The sequence below is a fragment of the Mustela lutreola genome, chromosome 13 (assembly GCF_030435805.1).
Source record: "Mustela lutreola isolate mMusLut2 chromosome 13, mMusLut2.pri, whole genome shotgun sequence".
NCBI classification, from domain to species: Eukaryota; Metazoa; Chordata; class Mammalia; order Carnivora; family Mustelidae; genus Mustela; species Mustela lutreola.
The window spans coordinates 20,252,609-20,259,107 of record NC_081302.1 but is presented as its reverse complement, the minus strand read 5'-3'; the positions used below and the strand labels follow the sequence as shown (position 1 = coordinate 20,259,107).

At 36.3% G+C, this 6,499-nt stretch overlaps 1 non-coding gene across 1 annotated transcript; it reads right to left on the bottom strand.

The window, feature by feature from the left end:
- Nucleotides 1-423: 423 nt before the first annotated feature.
- Nucleotides 424-529, bottom strand: LOC131814210 (U6 spliceosomal RNA). The gene has a single exon (XR_009347203.1). It is a non-coding gene; the product is annotated as a U6 spliceosomal RNA (small nuclear RNA).
- Nucleotides 530-6,499: the final 5,970 nt, after the last annotated feature.

Here is a 6,499-nt window from a genome sequence, read left to right as displayed (position 1 = left end):
ACATGTAATCAGATCCCACTACCCTTTCTAAGAGTATTTTATTTTTCTGTGTGTCTTTAATCAAAACTCAAGAAAACATTTACCACATTTTTCCCCAAAATACTAATTTTTTGAAGTTTTTAATTTTAATTTCAATATAATTAACACACAATGTTCCATTAGGTTCAGGTGCACAATATAGTGATTCGATGATTCTGTATATTACTTAGTGCTCATCGTAAGTGCCCTCCATAACCCCCATCACCTCCCCTCTGCTAACCATCAGTTTGTACTCTGTAGTTAAGAGTCTGTTTTTTTTGGTTTGTCTTTCTCTCTCTTTTTCTCCCCCTTTCTCCTTTTTTGTGTTTCTTAAATTCCATATGAGTGAAATCATATGGTATTTGCCTTTCTCTGACTGACCTATGCCACTTAACATGATACTACAAAAATATGGAATATTCATGAATTTGCACGCCATCCTGTGCAGGGGCCATGTATGTTCATCTCTATATCATTCCAGTTTTAGTACATGTACTGCTGGAGTGAGCACTGTAATTTTTTTTTTTTTTTTAATAAACACAACTACCGTATGAACTTCATGTGTAGTCAGTAAACAGCAATGAAAGGTCATTGTATCTACTTCATGTCTTTATACACCGAGATTCATTCTTGGACTATAAAGCTTTCCTCTGGCTAACACATATCCGGAATCACTCATGTTCTGCAATGATCTCCCTATGGCTATTTATTGTTTTGCTGTCAGTTTACAATGAAGTGACTCCTCAGCACTTCCTTCTATTAGAAATCTGAACCTTCTCCTGCTTTGAAAAGTGCTTTCCTCCTCCATGATGTAGCAGCTGTTCAGAGAGCTTCTTAGACCATGCTTGCATTTCGGAGGGGAGAGGAATGATCCTGGGTACTGTTTTCTCAATTTTCCCGGCGATGGACAAGTGGCCTTGGCCTCTGCTGTTTTTGTATGCTTCTGTTTCCCTCGCCATGATCTCCTCACCTGTCACAGGATCTCTGCCTCTGACATGCAGTACCTAGTGAGCATCAGGTGCTGAGGAAACTCAGCATGTTTTCAATTTTGGCTGTCAGCAACCACATTAAGGAAAGAAAACAATGACAGTACAGAAACAATCTGGCATTTTATTTGTCCACTTTTCTTATGTTCTTGTATGAAGTCATTAAATCTTTGTCAGGGAAAATGTCATCACTACTCACAGAAGAGGGCCATGTCAAAAGGGTGTGAACAGATTAAATAATTATTTCTGAGAAAAGGTGGAACACTGTCAATCACAGTGTTAAAATTTAACTATGTGTTGCACGTATTTAGTTTTGTCTAATGGTTAATGATATTCTTCTGTGGAAAAAAATCACTCATGAGAATGTCTCATTCTTTTATTTTCTGAAGACTGGCCATGTATCCTCCACATTTCTTGATTTAATATCACAGACTCAGAGGCTATGGGGTAAGGCAGACATCTACTCTTAGAGTCCCATTTGAACTTTAATTCCTTAGAAGCGTCCCTAATGAGAATAGAAGACACTGAGTTGAATAGACTGATGAGTGGAGAAGTGGGCTTCCTCCTCCTGGATGGCATGGACACCCAGAGTGGTACTTCTACCCTCTGACCGCACCACCACCACCACACATGATGCCGATATGTGTTGAATGAGACCCATGAATGAGAAAAACAATTTTAAAGAAGAATATTGGTTACTAGCAGACTCAACTCATATCATGACAAGGAGCTGTCTTTGAGATTTAATTTCATAAACTCCCTTCTTGTCAAGCTTTAAATAACACTGAAATTGTCAACCTAAGGTGTTTCTTACAACCATTGTATAAGCTGGTTTCTTATAACCATTGTATAGGCTCAGAATTCAGAAGCATATATAAACATATATGTGTATATTTTTTAATACTTAATTATAATAAAGTGTTTATCCATTCCTCTCTCTTTTAAGAGAACTATCAATATCCAGCCTGTCAGAAGGATAATCTACTATGTTAAAGTGATTGATCCTATGATATTGTCTACAAAATTAAATCTATATCCCTCTGTATTCTTCAGCAGAAACTATGATTCCAACAGTCTTCCCCATTTCTTCTTTCAATACTTTCCTATATTTCTAACATTTCTACAAAGCTAGAGGATTTATCATCCCTTGAATGTGTCCTGTGTTTTCAATGTCATTGGAAGCTTTCCTTAAGCTCCTTATTTTGCCGACAGTGTGTTTCCCTCTCCTTTATTTTACTTCACTTCTCAAGCTTACTTATTTTCAAAATGTCTTTGGGACAGATGACTTCTGGAATCATGGCTTGGGGGAACTCTGTGAACCCCTTTCCTGAAGAAATAATAATAAGAGGTGAAAATTACAATAAATAAATAAATAAATAAATGAGCTAAGGAACCATTTAAAATCTATGTAAACTGGCCAAAGGACATGCAACAAGGTTTTTTGAAGAAAATCTACTAAGTCTCATAAAACTGAGTCTATGACAGTTGGGTCATGTCCCCCACTCCCAACAACAAGATGGCAACTACATTCTGAATGGGTGACCAAGAATCCCTTCCCTAGATTCCAGTCTAGGGAAGGAGTTTCTCCACAGGGAAGGCAAGGTACAGCACTTCTCATCTTCCAACTCACTGTCAGGGATCCCCTCCCTCTGTGCAGCCCTGGCTCATAGGATACAACCTCGATAGTAGACACAGTAGTTGAAGAAAACCAGAGACCCCAGTCACCCTCCCTTCAGCTGACTTGTAGCGTGGAAATTCCATACCCAGAGCAGCAAGCTTCGAACAGAGAGAACTCCTCCTGACCAGCTCATTGCTGACAGAACAAGGGCATCACTCTTGAGAGGAGAGGGTCCCTGAGCTCAAAAACTGCCAATTCTGCAAGTATTGGTGATCAGTAACTCATGTTAACATGAGTCAGGGAAATAACTAAATATTTTCATCAAATAATATATCATTTTCTGTATTTCCCTAAAATTATAATTGCATAATTGCTGTGTCCTTAAAATCTATAGATTGTTAACTTAGAAGAGATAATATAATACAGATTTTATGTGTCCTAAAATAACCAACCAAAGAAAATGCTTACACAGCCACATTAGACATGACAAAAAATACATTAAAAAGTATCTAGGCTCTATGGGGAGAACATTAGAAAAATATTTTTAAAACCATAAATCTTAAATAAAAAACTTTGAAACAGAGACATGAAGTAAGATAAAATAGTTTAAGTTGCAATAACATGTATAAATTATATTTATGAGTAATGTTAAGTTATATAAATTTGCTTTTAAGTTATATAAATGAAATAGGCGACTTACTAGTCCTACTTTAAGGTTTATACATGGAAATCATGACTCATAGATGTTTTAGTTTCCTGGTTTGTTTATATTTTTAACACTGAAGGAAATATTTTCCAGGAGAAGTGATGATGATCACATGGGTGTACTATATTTAGCAAGGCGTTATATAATGGTTTTCATCTGACATAAAACATCTGGAGACACAAATCAGCAAAAGCAAAGCCTTCTGTTTCTTACTTTGGATAATTATATATAAATCTTCATTCATATAGCTTCTGCTTATTATGGGATAGAAAAAGTAAATCAGATTGTGTGGGGAACAAGATGTGCATCTGGAAAAGAGATAGTAAAATAAGAATCTTTTAAGGACTCTGAAAATATTTGGGAATGCACCAGAGATATCACTTTTTAGATTTAACAGTTCTTGCCCATCATGAAACAAATTAAATATGAAACAGTGGCAATATATAGAGTTATAACAAATCCACCTCAGGCGCAGGGTAACTGGGTTTGCGGGGTCAGTATCATAAACAGCTGGTGCACGGATTCCCACAACCTAGTGCGAAGCAGCCTATACCTCTCCCACAGATAAGGCTTATCCTGTTAAAAGAAGAAGCCATAAAGAAAAAAGGGTATCAGTACAGAAATTCAAATCTATCCCAGCCCAGCAAAGACCTGAACGTACCTTCCCTGTGTTAGTTCTCTATACTGCGCAGTTTCAGTACCCATGTATAACGTCATAATTTCCATTTGTCAAAAGACTGGGTGCTGCTTAGCTGTAATTTCTACTCAAGATCTTCCAAGTCTCCTATCAAGATGTCAACTGGGCTGCCTTCTCATTTGGAAATTCAGTCAGGAAAAAATTCACTTCTAGTCTCTTCTAAGTTTTTGGCAGAGTTCATTCCCTTGTGCCTCAACTCCTAAAAAGTTTACAGAGGCGGTTTACAGCAGACTGTTTGCTTCTTCTGGGCCAGTAAGAGCCCATGCCCTCTTGAAAGGGCTCTCACTGTTTTGGTCATGTCCACCCAAAACTGCCTTTTGATTACTTCAAGATCAGCTAGTGAGAACCTTAACTGCACCCAAAAATCCTGCCATGTATTCAGAACATAGAACCTAATCCTTGGAGTAACATAGAGTTGTAATCACAGACTCCACTCAGACTCGAGGGGACAGGAATATACAGAGTGTAAACACAAGCAGGCAGGAATCGGGGTTTATCTTAAAAATCATCCTACTTCTGTGCTTTTCGGTAGTAAGAGGGACAAATCAGGAACACCCATGCCTGCTCTTTTTTGCTGACTTTTGGTCATTGTGTTTCTCTTCTGCGATAAAGCCTACTTATTAGCCTATTCCTTGTGGAATTCAGAAGCATCCTGATTTATGCTGCCAAATAGAGAGACATATGGGCTCCATATTGTATGGCAAGTTGACAGTTTGCCTAACTGGATGGTGTGTGTGCGTGTGTGTGTGTTTGCACACGCATGTGTGTGTACTGAGAAAATAATGTTTACGATATTATTCTCAACTCAACTCCATCTGCTTATAGATGAAAGTTATTAAGGTGTGGCAGTATAGATTGTAATCATTTGACTCTGCACGGGCACTCTGCTAATTACTAGTGGGCGATATAGGACAGTTTGTACCTTCTGTGTGTGTTTTTATTTGGAGATACAAAGTACATTGCTCGTATGGTGGTAGTGTTATAAAATTGAGTTAATGTTGGCATAAATGTGAATGCTGATGCATTTCCGCGTTTCCTGAAGTAGTAGTATTCAAAAAATCAGGAAACAAGACTTCCATGGTTAACCAGATCACTTCAAATAAGAACTTGGAAGTTAAATGAACATAATAAACATGGCATCCTTGAACAGAACTGAAAAAATGTTTTTAGAGCTACATTTGATTGATTTCTATTCTGATCACAAATAAACATGAACCTAAGACACACATGAAGAAGAACCAAATTTTAAGACATTGGGGAGGGTATGTGCTTTGGTGAGTGCTGTGAAGTGTGTAAACTTGGTGATTCACAGACCTGTACCTCTGGGGATAAAAATATATGTTTATAAAATAAAAAATTATTAAGATTCAGCTCACAGCTATTAAAAATATAACAATACATGTCACACATTTATAATAAATTCATGAAAGAAACATTTATTTTAGCTTAAACTGTATCTTGAGTTTAGCTTAAACTCAACCACATTCTAATGAGAATTGAAGTCAAAAGTACCTACTCTGTATAGGTACTGCCTAGGATCTGGGAATTTAAAGATAAAATTAACATCTTTTTGGAGTAATATCCTACTACTAATAGGACATATTTGATGGCTGTTTCGTGATCTATATTGCGTTTTTGACATATATATCTGATTTAATCATACTCCAAAATACATGAGGTATATATATGTCACTATTTTCAAAAGAGATTCAACCTTAGTCATTTTCCAAAATATTCAAAAGTAATAAAGGCATTCCAGCTGTCACTTGAACCATGTCTTATGATTCCAAATCATTTGGATTTAGCCTCCACCACATTGCCTGTAACATTCTGCTAAGTGAAAACAGTCACACTGATTCCTCCATTCAAGTAAGGGATTCCTGTTCATCATGGTTTAATACATGACTCCCCACAAAAATGTTGGCTATTTGGTAGAAGTTAAATCCCTAAAAAAATGAGCACTAATAATAGTGCATGCCCTAGTAAATTACATGCTCCTTTTTTTAAAAATATGAAGCATAAAAATCCAAAACAGATTTAGTGAAATTAAAATAACCACAAATGAAAAAAAAAGCAAAAAAAAAAAAAAAAAGGACAAATCCAGTCCAATGCTTTATTTCTTTCATCAGAATATTTGTTTATCCAGACCTTGATCTTGATTCCAAGTTCCATTTCCCCATATTTCTTGACTCCTCACAACTACATTTTACTTAATTTTTAAGTTATTTTATTAAATAAAGTGTGTTTATTTCTTCCTGTTAATAAGAATATGTTTAGGAGAAGCAAACTGCAGTTCTACAAGCATCTTTAATCACAGACTTTCATGTATTCATTTGTGATGCAATTTTATGATATGGAAGACAGTTCCATGTGAGATTAACAGCCATATATCTTCATTAAAGGTTGTTGAGGAAAGTACAATGATTTCAAATTTGTAAGCATATCGTTAGGCCAGAAAGAAAAGCAGTAAAGCC